The 18,574-nt window shown below is 36.4% G+C and overlaps 2 long non-coding RNA genes across 2 annotated transcripts in view; one reads left to right on the top strand and one right to left on the bottom strand.

Moving 5' to 3' along the window:
• Positions 1-18,574, bottom strand: part of LOC128625952 (uncharacterized) — a 259,328-nt gene that overhangs the window by 42,318 nt on the left and 198,436 nt on the right. The window contains exon 4 of the long non-coding RNA XR_008389818.1: positions 4,772-4,833. This is a non-coding gene — a long non-coding RNA (uncharacterized LOC128625952). The remainder of the gene's footprint in view (positions 1-4,771; positions 4,834-18,574) is intronic.
• The window catches only part of LOC119058359 (uncharacterized), a 77,396-nt gene continuing 75,562 nt past the window's right edge, over positions 16,741-18,574 (top strand). The window contains exon 1 of the long non-coding RNA XR_005084234.2: positions 16,741-17,060. This is a non-coding gene — a long non-coding RNA (uncharacterized LOC119058359). The remainder of the gene's footprint in view (positions 17,061-18,574) is intronic.

The raw sequence follows: 18,574 nt of genomic DNA, 5'->3' as shown, positions 1-18,574 counted from the left end.
TGGCTGGGACATATTGCTAAGAAATCTCTGAGCTATTTCTCTTGAGCAAATATTTCTAAATTTGTATTAGTTTTGGCATTAAGTGAAAATGAAGTATTTTGTCTCCATTTCTTATGAGAAACATAATTTGAATGCATATTATTTCATTCAGTGTTTTTTTGAATGCCATCTGGGTGCTTAATCCAAAATTTTTGTTTTTATTTTAATAGTAAGGCCTTTGTTTGCAAAGATAATCTCTTATATTTATTTTTTAGACACTAGTATATCTAAGACAGTGCAAGGAACATTATACAACTTCCATAAATAGTTATGAAGTATTTGAAAAACTGCATTTAGGGCAACACTCTGTTGTTTGAACATTTGGTCCAATAGTTCCTGTAACTCTTTCTTATTTTCCATGATTTTTATCATAGACAAATTGTTCTTTAACTCTAGCAGGAAGTAGATTTTCTTTTAAATAAATAAATTCATAAATAAATATACAAACATTATAAATGTGTATGTTATATATTTTTACATTTTGTATTTATTTATATATTTATTTATTTCATTTTGAAAACAAAATTGGCCATAACCATAAGAGGACATTGCCAGAGACCACACTCTGTGTGTTGAACATTCCTTTGGCAGAACTCTCTGAGCTATGACCTCCCCAGAAGAATGAAGCATAGAGTAGCACAAGTGCTGAGCTGACACTTCTAATGATGATCTTCTCTCTTACACTTGGAAGACAGGTTGAACCATGAAAACACGTATCTTCAACCAGAATAGTTTGGGTTACAAGAAAGTGGTAAAGAATGGGACAGAGCCCATTTTAGCAAATGAGGTTTAGAGGGAGGATTTTAGAAGGGACCTGGACAACCTGTCCAGTGGTTCAGTCCAATGTTTAAACACCTCTAGTGACTGAAATGTGAATGTTTGGAACATCAAAAAGCACACATTCAAATTTGGCATCTGGATTATGTGTGCCTCTGATCCTTCCCATTTCATCCCCATTTCATAGTTAATAAGGAGTCAACAGAACTAATATATCTGACCGTACTTACCTAAACACAGCATCTCCCCTGCATTATTTATTACCATTCAAAGAAACAAGGTGTTGCCAATCTTACGGCTCTATATAACTGCACCAGTCCCCTGGGAAATACTCCCAGTGCTAAAGTCTGCCAACACTAAGCTAGTCTCAATAATCTATACTTGGCAAGTCATTCATTTTAGATATCAACCAAGATAAGAAAGACAGCAGAGACCGAAGCAGAAATAGGCAAGCTTGTCATAAACTCAAAGAAATGGAAAAGAAGGAGGGGCAGCATCTGCTGAAATTGTTGGAGGGAAACAACAAATAACAAAGAATGACATGTACTAGGTAGAATAATTCAAGTTGAAAAGGAAGAAGAATGTTGGAGATTCTCAGAAGGAACAAAACCAGAATCATCAGTCAGGGCAAAAGGGAAGAGAATGTTTAGAGAAAGTCTTAGAAAACATGGTTCAGTGAGTAACCTTGGACTGAAGTCCTTTAAACTTCACCACATCGCAACATCCTTCTTTGTACTCCTCCCCTCCAGGGAGTTATACTGGAACATTCTGATGTTTCTGACTCTAGAAATTAAAGTGCAGACAGTGGCTGACTTACAATGGTTCAACTTGTAACTCTTTTACTTTATGATGCAGAAAAAGTAATGTGTATTCAGTAGAAATACTTTGAATTTTGCATTTTGATCTTTTCCTGGGCTAGTGATATATGGTATAATTAATACTCTCTTGTGATGCTGGGCAATGGCAGTGAGCCACAGCTCCCAGTCAGCCACACAATCATGACAGTCAACAACTGGTACTCCACAGAGTAGTATTAAATGCATTTTCAACTTATAATATTTTCAACCTATGATCGGCTTATTGGGTTGTAATCCCATCATAAATTGAGGAGCATCTGTATATACATGCATATTTTTAATGATATCAGTGCCTTCTCCAAACTCTAAATTTAACATAGCATCCTTTATAATTGTATGCCTTGTGCTTTATCTCACTTTTATAAAAAAGAATGTTCACATGGAAATCAACTAGTAAGCATTAAAAAAAGAATGTTGTGAAAGTTGTCAGTAGATTTCCACATACATATCAATATATGTAAAAGAAATCTTCTAATTCCTTAACACCTTATTTTTGGATCAGCTCCCCCATAAATAACCTTTTCACACCTCAGAAAGAACAAGAACAGAATACATTTAAACTGGGTTTCCTGGATGAGTCCAAAACCTTGTCAGAAGATCTGAAGCCTTGAAACCATAGGTTTTCACTATATGTGTAAAGTGACACAAATTTATTCCAACTCTGTAGTCTGTTATTTAAAGGAACCATGCTCTTATCTCTTCTTGGTTTTACTTGTTCATTTGTTTTGCTTTGCTTTATTTCAGTATTGAAATTCCTCCACATCTGGCAAAAGTTTGTTTGCTGTGGTAAAGGGGAGAGGGAAGAAGATGGGATGAGAAGAAGGAAATAATATTGAGATGGGTAAGGGGGAATTCTAGAACCATTTTTTTATGCAGGTTTCCATACCAAGCCAGTGGTAATGAGGACTTGCTACATGCCAGACACTGGGTGAGACCTACGAGGCACCATGCTAGATGGACATCAAAGAGAGCAAAGAAACGCAACAGCTTGGCAGACACACTGACTTTGAAACCCATTTGCACAGGCTGCAGAGAGCCTCTTGTCTCCTGGGGAGGCTTTGGCATGGCCAGAAAACATCAAAGACACTCCAGACTTCAAATCCCTTCCAAGGGTGGGATCAGCAGGACAGGAAATGGGAAAGTCATCCTAGAAGGGATTTAGAAAGGAAGGGGCTTGTCCAAGGACATAACTGGCCCTGAACATGAGCTCTCACCATGTGTACATTCAACAGACGTGATACAGTGAACAGCTTGGCACCCCATCAGTAGCAAGTCTTACTGTAGCCCCCTACCAAGAAACTGCAGGGAATAAAGCAAAATGAGAAAAGATAATTCAATAAGAGTGTTTTGTCATCTTCATGGTCGACTTCACATTTTGAAAGGATACCATGAAACAAGAAAGCCTGCATTCTAAAACAACAGAAGCATAAATAAATATCCAAAGGGATAGGAGAATACCAAATTCAACCAAGAGAAAACGAACAAGCAGGGTTTGCCTGAAATATTATCTGGCATGCTAGACTAAAACTCCTGCTAACCCAGCAGGGGCACTTCATGCTTATAATACCTCAGTATGACCAAGGAGCCAAAAGTCGCCAACAAACACAAGGAAAGGTCTTTAGTTCCATGTCGCTGTGAAATAATGACGGACTATGAAATCTGCCCATGTGCAGAGCCCAAACAAGACTGAAATTACACATGTGGCCTGCTACTAATGTAGGATGGCTAATCTTTTTTTTTCAAGATACGAAGTTCCTACAAAAGCAAGGGGTGGGGGGTTTCTTGAAGGGATAAGAACATGAAGGCAAATACCTCATAGGCCAAGATCTCATGGGGATTAGGAGTGGGCACTAAGGAGCCTGGGTAAAAGCAAGGATATGAGGCAAATGTGATGGTATCAGAAAATAAAAAAGATTACCTGGTATAGTCAGAATTGAGCTCTGTGAAAGACCAGAGAATAAATATGTTGGGCTATGGGGTATATTGTCTCTGTTAAACAATTCAATTCTTCACCTATAGTGTGAATGCAGCCACAGACAGTATGTAAAGACATGGAGTAAAAAAAGCCTCTTCAACAAATGGTCTGGATACATATTGATTGTAGGTATTATGTACATGTTGATTAAACCAAAGAACACATACTGTACACACATATTTATATATTTTCAAATAAATGAAAATATAAATTAAAAAATATATATTTTAGGTTGAACAAAGCAGAGATTTTAAAGTAAGCCTATAGAGAGTGGGAAATTTTAAAAGAGCACTCAAGCCCAGTGACACATGCATGCAGTTTGCAGGCCATGTAGCATAGTGGTCAAGCTCAGAGTTTCTGGAATGATGCCAGCTTCACTCTTATTAGTGTGAGTTAGAAAGTTCCTGAACCAGACCTCAGAAAACATGAACATAATATCAATACTTGCTTTATGTGGCTATTGTGCAGACTAAGCAACACAACATATGCAGAGCACCAGACTGGACCCTAGTACATATTAGGGACTCAGTAAACATTCAGTATTAATATCACAAATCTGTTAAAAGCTCTTTGCCCCATATCCCTTTGCAGTATCCACAGAAACTAACAGCAAAGCAGCGACCAGAGGGGAGAGAGAAGGGAATTTAAGGGGAAAAATGGGGAGGGATTTTGAGGAACAAGTATGAAGGACACAGGGATGAGGACTGGGGGAAGGGAATGGGAGAGAGGGGAAAGACAGATTGGGGGGGCTGGGATGGGAGAAATAGACAAAAAATGTACTTGAAAAATAACTAAATAAAAATTTTTTAAAAATTTAAAAAAAGAGTAAACAGTAGTATTTAATCACACCTGCTGCTTGATTTAGAAATTAGTGTTCAATAATTTGTTTGATTCCCTAAATTGCACAATATAAACAGGCATACATACAGAATACAAAATTTATTTTCTTTTTTCTTGGCATTATTTCCACCAGTTATTTTTCAGTGGCTATTAAACAAATACATTTTTCTATGTACCTAATTTTTTGTTTTAATTCATCTTCTTAGAATAGAGTAAATGCCTGTTCCTTGTCATCTGTATTAAATCTCATAAATAATTCTTAATGTCAGGACAACATTCATACCTTAGAACAATGTTCCTCAATATTCTCAAAGGAGCATGGTCTCCAGATGTGAATCGGTCCCTCTATAAAAAAAAGAATTCTATGTTAAAGTTACTTTGAAAAATGTTGGATTAAACAATGTTAACAAGGCATGCAGGGTTTATCATAGCCTTAAATATGCTAATGTGTGCTATGGATCTCCAAGAAATGAATATAAAATGCCATGTTTTACCAAATCACGTGTCCACACAACTCTTTTTCATGAAATTACCTCTTTCACAGAACTATGATCATCTGACAGAACTAATGCTCCAAGATAGGCACTTTAGGACAATCTATATTAGAACTACATGAAATCTACTGACTTTACCCTGGAAAGTGGGGTCACAATCTCCTGAGAACACAATCACTTTTCTACTCAGATGGTCTGCCTGCATATCAACAATAGTACCTATAAAATGTCAGTGCCCTGACTTCCAGGGTTAATCTTGATTTTGCTGGTTGGGAAGGTACCTCCTTTCTCTTATACCACTCATTCCATAGATTTCTTCTGCCTTAATAAGCTGAGATAAATCAAATTCCTCAAAAGATGAACACAGTACTGTTTTCAGTCTAGGCCATCACTTGTTCTGGAAGTGTGTTGTGCTGAACCTGTAATCAGTGGATACACTGAAAGATAACAAAATCTCCATTTGTATCATATTGTCTACAGCTGTTTAAGCCTGCATTCCAACTTTGTCCCTTGATTAGTGTTTCTCAAACTTTGGGATCATAAGAATCACCCATGGAATCTGAAATAAATAATGATTCTGTGGTTCTACCAGCCCATGTGTTTGGAAATGCTTCCCTGGTGAGGCTTACAATAAAGCAACTTTGGGAAATTCAAACTTAGCTACACATTACAAACCTTATTTTTGAAAATACCAGAATCCTAAACAAAACCTAGTGAATCAGAATCTCCAAAGGTGGGCAAGGTATCTGTATTTTTGAAACATTTAAGAAATTTGGAGAGCCAGTTCTCTGAGGGGAACTGCAGCTCCACCCCTCAGGTTCTTCTACTGACAGAGGTAGAGATGAAACTGCAATGCAGCTCCTCCAACATGCAGTCCCAGGCTTCTCCTGTGAGGTCACTTGATATTGGCCATAAGATACTGACCAGCATGGCACTCTACATGGGGTGGAACCCAGGTATACACTGAATAAGGAAGGAAGGAATGTCAATAGTATCAATAATATCTAAAAGTAAACAGGTTCCAGAAATGCTTTGCTTCTTTGCCCAACCAAAAAAAAAAAAGGATAACAACCAATTTAAAAACAATAAACAAACAGAAGTGCCAGAAAATCAAACTGCATGGAACCCCAACAGCCAAGGAGTTGAAGAAATATTTACGTAGACTGGTAGGAGGGGCAGAGATGGGTAGGCAAGAGGAGAGGACACGTGGCAAGGTGGAGGACCATGCAGGTGAGATAGGCCTGGCCAAATGAAAAACTAAAGACTCAAAACCTCTAGCCATAAAATACTGTGGGGGTTGTGACGGTGGGAAAAACTCTGTCTCACAGAAGAGTTTTTAAGAAAGTAGGGCTAGAGCAGAGAGAGCGAGTGCCACTGTTCCCTCTCTGACTCCTCCACAGACAGCACCACAATGCAGCAAAGAGGGTTGCCCAACCCTGGCAAATACCTAAGGCTCTGTCCTTACAATATAACGGGTGCACTGACACAAGGAAATAAGGCCCGAATGAAAGAACAGATCAAAACTCCAGAAAAAGAGCTAAGTGATGAGGAAATAGATAACCTGTCTGATGCAGAGTTCAAAACAATGGCAATCAGGATGCTCTCAGAATTGATTGAGCTCAGGCACAACATGAAGGGAAAAATGAAGGTTACACAAGATGAGCCTTTCTTAGGGTATCATACCTGGGAGTACATTGTATTACTAATTATGTTAACTTCAATCACCTGGCTAAGGAATCTGTCAGGACTCTCAATTATAAACTTACTATTTTTTCCTTTGTAATTAATAAATATCTTGGGAGAAATACTATTCAAACAAATAACCTGTTTCTTTTTAGACAATTACCCACTCATTTTAACATTGGTTGGTAGATTTTTTAAAGATTATTTATTTGTTTGTTTGTTTGTTTATTTTTAGAAGGAGGGGAAGGGAGAGGGAGAGAAGTATCAATGTGTGGTTGCCTCTTGCATGCCCCCCACTGGGGACAATGCCGGCAACCCCAGCATGTGTCCTGATTGGGAATTGAACCAGTGACCCTTTAGTTTGCAGGCTGGTGTTCAGTCCCCTGAGTCACACGAACCAGAGCTGGTTGGTGGATTTTGTCTTAGATAATTATTACTGAGGTTTTAATAATTCTATTTTGAAGTATTTTGTTTAAAAATTCTATTTCTATCATTCTGTCTGCTTTTATTAGGAATTCTTCTGTAAGGAAAACTTGTTGCTTCCTCCCCATTTAAGGCAAGAGATTAAAAAGTCAAAAACAGGTTGCATAATTTTTAAGTAGACCAGCAGGACGGCATGCATCATTAATTGGGTCTTCAGAACATGATGTTATGCCACCACCCTCTGATGGGATTCTACACTAAAGACAAGCAAAACATGTACCAGATGGAAAGTCCTAGAGTTTAAACATAAACATAGAGTTAGGGCAGGCATGACAGGGTGGTGATGATGTGAAGAGGGCTTATTCCTGTCAGTGTCCATCTGAAGGAGATAGAAATGCTAGCCCAGAACAAAATTTCTGGGGTTCAGAGTGTGTAGGCAGAAAAGGTTGAACAGATTGGCGGCAGTTGTATGTTTGCTGAAAAAACAAGTTACTACCAATAGAGTTCAGACAAATGGTGGCAGGAATAGTGAAGACACTTCAGACAAAAAACATAGGCCAAGATCTCATGGGGATTAGGAATGGGCACTAAGGAGCCTGGGTAAAAGCAAGGATATGAGGCAAATGTGATGGTATCAGAAAATAAAAAAGATTACCTGGTATAGTCAGAATTGAGCTCTGTGAAAGACCAGAGAATAAATATGTTGGGCTGTGGGGTATATTGTCTCTGTTCAACAACTCAATTCTTCCCCTATACTGTGAATGCAGCCACAGACAGTATGTAAAGACATGGAGTAAAAAAAGCCTCTTCAACAAATGGTGTTGGGAGAACTAGACAGCTACATGCAAAAAATGAAACTCAATCATCAACTTACACCATACACAAAAATAAACTCAAGATGGATAAAAGACTTAAATGTAAGTTGTGATACCATAAAAATCTTAGAGGAGACCATAGGCAGGAAAATATCAGATATTCCATGCAGCAATATTTTCACCTAGAGCAAGGGACATAAAGGAAAGAATAAACCAATGCGGCTTCATCAAAATAAAAAAACTTTTGTATGGCTAAAGAAATTTCAGCAAAATGAAAAGGGAACCAACTATATGGAAAAAATATTTTCCAATGATGCCTTGGACAACAGTTTGATCTCCAAAATATATAAAGAATTCACATGACTCCACACCAGGAAGACAAATAATCCTACTAAAAAATGGGCAAGATTTGAACAGACACTTCTCCAAGGAGGACATACAGAGGGTCCAGAGACATACGAAAGGATGCTCAGCATCACTAGCCATCAGAGATGCAAATCAAAACCACATTGAGATACCACTTCACACCGGTCAGAATGGCCATTATAAACCAGCAAACAACAAGTGCTGACAAGGTTAGTGGAGAAAAGGAAACCCTAGTGCACTGTTGGTGGGAATGCAAACTGGTGCAGCCCCTGTAGAAAATAGTATGGAATTTCCTAAAAAAACTAAAAATGGATTTGCCTTTTGACCCAGAAATTCCACTGCTGAGATTATACCCTAAGAACCCTGAAACATCAATGCAAAAGAACCTATGCACCCCAATGTTCATAGCAGCACAATTTACAATAGGCAAGTGCTGGAAACAGCCTAACTGCCCATAACTAAATGAGTGGGTCAAAAAACTGTGGTACATTTACACAATGGAATACTACATAGCAGAAAGAAAGAAGGAGCTCCTACCCTTCACAAAAGCATGGATGGAACTGGGGAGCATTATGTTAAGTAAAGTAAACCAGGTGGTAAAAGACAAATACCATATGATCTCACCTATAAGTGGAACCTAGTGAACAAAACAAACAAGAGAGCAAAATAGAACCAGAGACATGGAAATAAAGAACAAACTGACAGTAACCAGAGGGGCAGGCTGGAGGGGGATAACAGGGCAAAGAAAGGGAAGGGTCAAGTCAAGGAATGTGTATAAAGGACCCATAGACAAAGACAAGGGGGGATTGAGTCTGGGAGGAGGGGGTGGGTAGAGCAGGGAAGAGTAATGCGGGGGGGGGGGGGGATGGGAATAACTATAATTGCACAACAATAAAATAGGGCCATTACCCTCATTGAATTATCATGAAGAATAAATGATGATACATTAAAAAAAAGAAAAGGGCATTGCAGGATTTATCTTACGATGAATGAAATTCAGCCTGTGGATATTAGTTTGTTAATTATGAAGCAAATGAAGCTAATAGTGCACTCAGGGCCAGAACGTCCTTTGGATTCAATACTCAGTACCTCTTGGTTAGTCCTGTCTTGACTCAGAAAACCTCTCAAAGGGACAAAGAACTAAAACAAATGACTACAATCACTTCAAACAAGGCATAATAGTTCTGGGAGTTCCTGATAATGAAGGGTCTTGGAAGAAATCTAGTTACTGCTCTATGTCTACATAGAAAGGTAAGCATCACTTTCACTTTGGAATTTTTTTAACATTTTTTTATTGATTATGCCATTACATTTGTTCTATTCCCCCCCTCCGTTCCCCTCCACCCTGCATGCCCCTCCTCCACCATTCCCCCCTTTAGTTCATGAACACACACGTGTCTCAAGTTCTTTAGATTCTGTATTTTCCCTACTATTCTTACCCTCCCCTATCTATTTTCTATCTACTGTCTATGCTACTTATTTTCTGTACCTTCTCCCCCCTTCTCCATCAGACTGTCAGTGGATTTCACAAAAGAGACCTTAGAGGCAAGAAGGGGCTGGAAAGAAGTATTCCAAGTCATGAAAACCAAAGACCTACAACCAAGATTGCTTTATCCAGCAAAGTTTTCATTTAGAATGGAAGGACAGATAAAATGCTTCTCAGATAAGACCAAGTTCAAGGAGTTCATCATCACCAAGCCCTTATTACATGAAATGTTAAAGGCACTTATCTAAGAAAAAGAAGATAAAAAAGATGAACAGTGAAAGGACAGCAAACTCGCGGTTATCAACAACTACACCTAAAACAAAAGCAAATTAAGAGGACAGCTAGATCAGGAGTGAACCATAGAAAGGAAGATCACATGGATGATCACTTTGGAATTTAACCAGATCAGTTATGTTCTTAGTACATTTCTCAAAATTGCATACAGTACATACTTTTATTTGGAAGTTAAAGTTTTGAAGTAATTTATGTAGAGGTTTCTTGAGATATTTTGAAGCAAAATTGAATATAAGCCACTGTTATTATTAAATAGCCTCTTACCTTGAATTTTATGATATAAGTAATTTGAACCAAGTTCTTGATTTAAATTATTTCAGTAAGTTGAAATAAAGGAAATACTAAGATTTTTTCCATCCTTTGATTTATCTTTGGCCTAGTATTTTGTTTAATGTTCTTAAACATCATACATCTGAAATATAAGCTTTATAACATAATGGTGGCTAAACAGAGGAGAATGAACCAGAGGAGAACTCCAAATTATTTCACTCTAAGAGAAGCAGAATATATAGAAAACATTAAGATAATCTTTTTAGGAATGACATATCAATTCTATTTTCCTTGTACCCTCTGGGCCTTTCTCGATTCTCTAAATAAATCCCTTCTCTATAACTGGATCTCCAGTGAAGATATTTCTGTATATTTATTCTTAAGCAGCATGAACCATTTTAGAATTCTTTGCTAACTTAACTTTACGATACTTTATAATTTTAACAGCCTTACATGTTATACAGATGCAAACATAATGCATGATAGGCAAAATGCATGGTCACTCATCTGGGGGAATGAATAAAAAGAGAAAAGTATCTTTCAATATTTTCAGTATTCATAGTCTTATCAGTTCTGTGGAAATTTAATTTCAAACCTGTGTCATACTTTGCAGAATTAATATGAAGTGAAAGAGTCACTTTTAGTAAAGTATCAAAAAGATGTTTTTGTTTTAAATTTCATTAGATTGAATATTGGTGTAAGACATACATGGATCCCTGTCTTAATCTACTATTTTGTAAAATTGGAGTTGAAATATTAAACAAATTGTTTTTCATGTAAAAAACTTGTGAGTGGTTTGATTTTACCTTGTGAAGAAAATAAAAGTTTCACACCCCAAAACCAGTAAACACTCTATAGAATCATTTGAGTCTCAGGGCTATGAATATTCTGGTTATTATATTCATGCATTCCTTTGTGCATAAATTAAGAAGGTCAGGGCAGTTGGAGGGTGACCACAGTTCAACAAACCTTATGGTTCAGCAGATGTGGTTGTAAGATATGGCTTTACTGAAAAATATTCACCACTAAGCAATTTTAGGACTCCACTCTGAGGTTTTGATTTAAACACTTGAAATTTTCAACAGAAAAGGAGTAGGTTTACCATCATATTGATCTTGAGGTAAAAAAAAAAACAATTAGTTGCCTCAAATAAGCAATAATGTGAAACAAGAGAGTATTTTCAAGATGGAATATTACTACAAAACTGTAAGTCATGAGTGAGAAAGCTTTTCAGCTCATGCCATGAACCTATTTCAGTTTCTTTTTTTTTTTGACTTCCAGATACCCAGGGGCTTTTCAAATGGTATATATATGAGAAGCCTTCATGTGGGTCATTCACTTTGAAAGATCTGCTCAATTATTTGAACAGTATTTTTCTCTAATTTAGAAAATAATATGTACATTCTCGAGTAAATGTAGAATTATCAAAATGTTCCAAGATTTTACAGGAAATATCACAGCCACAATCATTTCCTGGGCTGTGGAGCTGAACACCATTATTTATAATATACATTGATAAATTCCATAAAATAATAAAATACACAGGAATCTAGTAAGTACCTAGACATGTGGGAGAATAGGAATGAAGAAACTTCAGAAACAAACTAATGTCAACCTCATGCTTCAAAGCTTTGAGTTAATAAAAATTGAGTCACACCAGCAGTACTACTTTGATCTAGATCAAAACTTCCCACTCTAATTCCTTGGCTGTGAGAGGAAAGTAAATTTCCAGATTTCTCTTTGTAAAGGAAAAAAATAATAAATGTGAAAGATGCTGACATAATTCTTCAATGCTTTTAGGACTTGTGGATAAATTTATGAAACTCTTTGAGTTACAGTCTAACATTTACATAAAATAGGAAGGCAGGGTCTGATGAAATTAACATGTGCAAAAGTTACAAAGCAAACATCTAAAATAAGGCAGGATTGATGTACCTTTCCTTCAAGGGGTGCTGATTCCCTACTTTGGGGGTAATTCTTACTGGGTGAAATAGTCCATAGAATTTCTTGATTTGTTCCAGTTTCTTGCTTATCTTCCTAGGGAAATTGAGAATATCACTTAGTGGTTTTATTAATCAGGACTCTCTGGTTGTCTAATTGTGACAATATTTACTTTAAAATATTCCTGTTCACTTGTAGTATCCTTGAAAATGACCATATAAAGTTTCATGCTCTCATGCAGACAGATAAATGAAGACCAAAAGAAAAAAAGAAAGAAAACTTGTGTTCCCATTGCCTAAGACTTTGGCAGTGTTCCCTCATGAGACTGCAAACTCCATGAAGGTAGGCATATTAAGGATTTGTCCTTCAGGGTGTCACTAGCACTTGTATGGTGGTTTGTATGTGTAATAACAACTCAATAAATATTACAGTTTGATTACATCTGGGGTTATCAGGCCCTACGCAAGGTGTTTCCTCTATTTATCAATTACATTTCATGACAACTTTTCTAGTGAAGCAGTACTGTCCTCATTTGATAAAGTCCCAAGGTCACATGGCAGGAAAGCAAAGGAATTGGGATTAGAGCCTATGCTTTCTTATTTCAAGTTTATCACTGCCATCTACATCAGCTGCCTGAAACAGTATTTAGTGGACAGAAGCAATTTCAAAATCTTTTTCATCCCAGCAAATGAAGGGTAATGTGTGTTTCTTCTCATTTTTACCTGAATACCTCATATATGAAGCTTTTCTGAAACTACAGAAAAGAGTTTTAAGATCCATTATTTCTTTCAATTTTGAAAGAACAGCAAAGTCTTCAGTTAATTATTTAGAGAAAAAGCTTCACAATCCCCATTCCAATATTTTTCTAATCACGTTCCTGGGTGGAACACGGGCACTGAATTTGGAACCTGAAGCTCATTTCCTGTCTAAAATGGTTTGCATTCAGTGAATGTGAACACTTGTTTTTTATTGCAAAGTTGTTTACAAAGCTGAGCTGCTGGAATTAATTTCTTTTAATGAACAAAAGAGTGATGGAATATTTAGCTGGAAGAAATTCACAGAGAGCTGCATGCAACTGGCAAAGAGTTTTAAGGAAAAGTTTTCAGTTCTAATTAAGACTACTCAGTCCAAATTGGAGGAACATTCAGGTAAAATTCTTTTAATGATGGAACTGAATAACAGGAAAGGAAATTTGATAACCTCTTAAAGTGAAACAAAGCTTGCTCTCATCCAAAAAATCATTAATTCAGGAAATATTAATGAACATTAAATCCTTGCTACATCATCAGGATCAGTTCATGAAGACTGATCTGTACCCATAAAAGATAATCAATAATTTTATGTTTTTATGAAAAGTAGAAACAACTTCTATTCTTAATGGCAATGCATTAAAGTGAAACCAAATTATATTCATAACCCCAATAGGTAGAATAATAAAATCAACACATAAGGGCCACGATTAATTGCAAGTCACCTTGAAGACCAAAACTTGATGGATACTTGATCTATAAAATATATGCCTCAAAAGAATGTGGTCCTTTTTTATTGACGCTTCAGTCTTTTTATTTAAATTTAGATATAATTCATATACCATAAAATTAACCACTTTAAACTGAACAATTCATTGGTTTTTAGTATGTTCAAAAAGTCGGGTAATCATCACCACTATCTAATTCTAAAACATCTTCATTGCTCCAATAAAAAAACACTCTGTACTCTTTAGCAGTTACTCACCATTCCTTCTTCCTCCCAGCCCTGGAAACTACTAATATACTTTGTCTCCATGGATTTGCCTATTCTGGACATTTCAGAGAAATGGAATAATAAAATATGTGATCATTTAAGATCCATTCCTTTCACTGAGCATATGCTTTTGAGGTTCATCCACATTGTCACTTCATTCTTCTTTATAGTGGAACAGTACTTTCCATTGTATGGATAGACCACAATTTGCCCACCTATTCAGTTGATGGACATTTGGGTTATTTGCACCTTTTGGCTATTATGAATAATTCTGTAATGAACATTTGTTTACATGTTTTTATGGAAGCATGTTTCTTTGATATGGTTGACTTACAAATCAACAAAAATAATAATCAGAAAGGTATCTTGCACTGTACCAAAGACAACAAATGTATTAGTAATCTATGCCTTTAGTTGCTGAATAGTATTCCATTACATGAATCTACCACTGTTTGTTTATTCATTACCAGTTGTAGGATATTTGGGCTGTTTCTAGTTTCTGGTAATTAGGAATAAAGCCACTATAAACATTTACATACAGGTTTTTGTTTGAAAATAAATTTAAATTTTTCTTTGGTTGATACCTAGGAGTGGGATTGCTACATCATATGAGAATTCTATATTTAACTTTATACAAAAGTACTAAACTCTTTTCAACAAAACTTGATCATTTTACATTCCCACCAGGAATGTATGAGTTACAGTTGTTTGACATCCTTGTCAACACTTAATACTGTCAGGTTTTTTTGGTTTCTTTTGTTTTTAGCCATTCTGATAAGTGTATAGTGGTATATTATTGTGATCCCTTTCGGTTTTGATGTTTTAAATTATCCTAGGTATTTTTACATTGATTTTTTTATCCAGGAAATAGCTTGTTTTGTAATTATTCTTATTTGTTTCCTAGCATTTAAAAAACTTGCATAGAAGTAGAGGGAATATATAATAAATCTGAATAAAGTAATCGCCCAGCTTCAATGATTTTGCCAATTTATTTTATTAAGCACAACCATGACTTTTTTTTTCTGGAGTACTTTTAAGCAAATCTCGTATTTTATTTTATTTCATTGTTAAATATTTCGATAAGAATGCCCTGAATGACTTTTAAAAATAAAATGAAATGTAGTCACAAGTAACAAAATTAATTATAATTTCTTAATGTTCTCTAATACTTAGTCCATGTTCAAATATCCTCAAATGCCCCAAAAGTCTTTTTAAAAGCTGCTTTGTTTAAACTTAATTTGCTTATGACATGAAGTGGAAGCTAAAAAATCCAAGGCCCTAATTTCTCCAAATAATTGAGGTTCCACTCAATTTTCAGAAATAGTTTGAAGTTAGTTCAGATTTTACCCAAGTTATAATTTAGCTATTCCAAATTATATTTTTATTACACATAGCAATTTGGGGTTATAAAGCAGATATTAAGTATACAGAATTGGCATATCATTTAACCCACAGATCAAAACACTTAAAAGATATCTGCCATCAGTAGACAGTGCAGCCAACTGATTCTGTTGGCAGTGGAATACATGGGTTGGCACTACCAGAGCAGGGCAGGGTGGAGTAGACAAAGAGGTGGGGATATGAGAAGGGGTTCTTTATTTGGCCACTAGAAAGAAGGATTTGCTTCTCTCATGTGGCATTGTTCCAAACATGACTTGTTCATAGTAGGACTCAACACAACAGGAGAATTAATAATACATCGTATCAAGAGGGGTGTGTGTGCGTATAAGTGAGCATGCAAGCATGCACATAATATGAACTATGAGCTTCAGCCAAATAAAATTTGGGTTTTGTTTTAGAATAAAACCCAAATAAACTTTTCATCATGCCAGTTTTAAGTTTTACTCTACTTAGTAAATAGACAAAACTTTATTTTGAATGGCTTCTATTTAGTTTACAGTTGAGTAATACAAAAAGCCAGAAAGTAATGTGTAGATTTGAAGATAAGCAACTTGGTATGTTCTGTCCTAATTAAAAAAAATATCTGCTACATGAACATAAAAAGGAAACAAATTCACAACTATCAAAAACTAAATCTTTAAAAAAAACAAACCAAGCAAACAACCAACAGGAAGAGAAACATAGGTATGGAGATCATTTAGAGTATTATCAGTGGGGAGGGGGAGGGGAGGGAATGGGGGAAGAGGCATATAGATTAAAAAGCATAAACTGTAGGTAGAAAATAGACAGGGGGAGGTTAAGAATAGTATAGGAAATGGAGAAGCCAAAGAACTTATATTTCATGACCCATGGACATGAACTAAGGCAGGGGAGATTGCTGGAGGGAAGGCTGGTACTGGGTAGAAGGGGCAAGGGGGAGAATTGGGACATCTGTAATAACATCATCAATCAAATATACTTAAAAATAAATTTTTGGTTGTAATAAGATTTGCCTTCAATCCAAACTGTAGCACTCTATTATATGGCTCCTTACAGCCCCTAAGCTCTACTTCAATGTTTGCACAAATGTATTTGCTTGCTCTATTACCATTTAGTCCAGATAACAAGGCTCAAGTAAATGTAGCCTGCACAATAAGAATATAATCACTGTTTAAAATCAAACTTCAGAGTGGGTCAACATGGCATAATCTCCCGTCCAAGTGATCTGTAATTTGCCTCTCCAGATAGTCATCTTGGCCCTGCAGCGGTTTAAAAGGTACTAGCTGCCAAAAATTGTTAACCATTAAACAAAGATTTGCTTTTCTTTTATGTGGCAGGAACAAAGGTGCACTTTTTAATCTGTGTCTGAAAAATGTGTAGGTTTTGAAGAGTCCAATCCACTGTATAACTCTTGCTTTTAGTATACAGAACAAACCTTTTAAAAGAGTTCTGGGGGGTTTGTTTTGTTTTGTTTTTGTTTTGCATTAGTTGGGTGATCTGAGCCAAGGTATGTGAGTTTTATTTCTGGTTGCAAAGTTGACATAAAGAAAACTTGGAAAACCCAAGAAGAGTCCTGAAAGGAGAGCACATTACACTGGAATATGTTCCATCACTGGCCAGGACTTTTAAGAACATGGAGTCATCATCATGGGGAATGTCCCCTTCCTGAGTGCAAAGGTGAGTTTTCATCCTGGAGAATATTAATCTCTCTGACCAAACTATCATGCAATTTAGCAGTCTACATATATACCTTTTGTGTTAGCTAAAAGCAAACATTACCATTTTTGCTCACTTTTCAATTTTAGCCGACTGTATTGTTCCCAGCTTCAAAGAATATTATAGTTTCATTTTGAAGGCAGTTCTAGGAGACATGGCATTTTAAGTACCATGGAACTTGACACTCAACATACAGTGTTTCATGGATTCAATTAGTCACCACCAGAACCTGAAGATCTAAGTTTCTACTTAGTTTACTCCTCAAGGCAGCTTTCTCCTAGGGCATTGCGCTTTTCACAATTATATTTGGTTTCTGCCAAGTTCTCCTTTTGGAACTAAGAATGTCTTTTTAGACCTTCACCAGTGGAAGGACAATGCCAGGTTTTTCATTAGTGTAACAGAGCCATTTGCCAAAAACATTGGCATATCATGTTACTAATCAAATTTCTTAGAGTAAATATGTTAGCAAAATCATTGCTTCCTTCTATTAGAATTGTGGGTTGTTTTTTATACTGCTGGATGAAAGAGACAAAGATATGTGAAGTGATGTTTTATAATCAGGGGTTTTCAACCTCTTTGGTGCTATGAACACTTGTGGCCAGATGACAATTTATTGAGGGAGCTGTCATGTGCATTGTAGAATGTTGAGCAGTAACCTTGGCTCTACCGACTAAATCCCAGTACCTTCCCCGAACCCTACTTGTGACAACCACAAATAGACATTGCCAAATGTCTTCTGGGAAGAAACAACCCCTGTTGAGAGATACTGTTTTATAACCACCAAGAAAGGTATTAATCTTCTGTCTTTTGAATTATTTATTCATTAATATATTTCACAGTCAACTACTATGTTAAGTAGTGATGGTGGACAAAAGGTGGTACTAGACATGATCCTTGTATGATGCTTGTCCTCACAGAGCTTATAGATTAGTCTAGGAAGCCCACAGTTTAATTTCATTCCCAACATTTCCCTAGCAAGAGTCCTGAACCATAGTCAGCAACAGGCTAAGGATCTGTGACCTCTTGTCTACCCTTGGCTCACAACTTCCCTATTTGTCTACAGAGGCCTAAACTAGAACATCTGTTTGACTTAGGTGGCCACTCCAAAGGATGATTACACTCTCTTTTGAGGTCTTTCAGGGCACTGGGATTGTACCATTCATTATTTACTATGCAGTTTATAGATGCTGTGTACAGTTCATCATTTTCTTATTCCTTGTGAATAGCACCTCCTTCAAACAAATGCCTGGCTGGCCACCTGAATGTATGGTGGGGTGGATTATTGTGGAACAGCTTGGAAGCCAAACTAAGAGTTTCAAGATGCTTTTTTGGTCATGAGAATGGCATGACCAAAACAATTACTTACAAGTGTCATCTATGTGACTTTGTGCTGGAAGGAATGGAGAAGGAAAACCTGAAGGCATGGAGATAGTAATGAAATTATTTTATATTCTTTCTGCAGATGAATAAAGCAC

Source organism: Artibeus jamaicensis, unplaced genomic scaffold (genome assembly GCF_021234435.1).
Source record: "Artibeus jamaicensis isolate MK-2021 breed Jamaican fruit bat unplaced genomic scaffold, CSHL_Jam_final scaffold_1283, whole genome shotgun sequence".
NCBI classification, from domain to species: Eukaryota; Metazoa; Chordata; class Mammalia; order Chiroptera; family Phyllostomidae; genus Artibeus; species Artibeus jamaicensis.
This window is presented reverse-complemented; position numbering and strand designations above follow the sequence as displayed.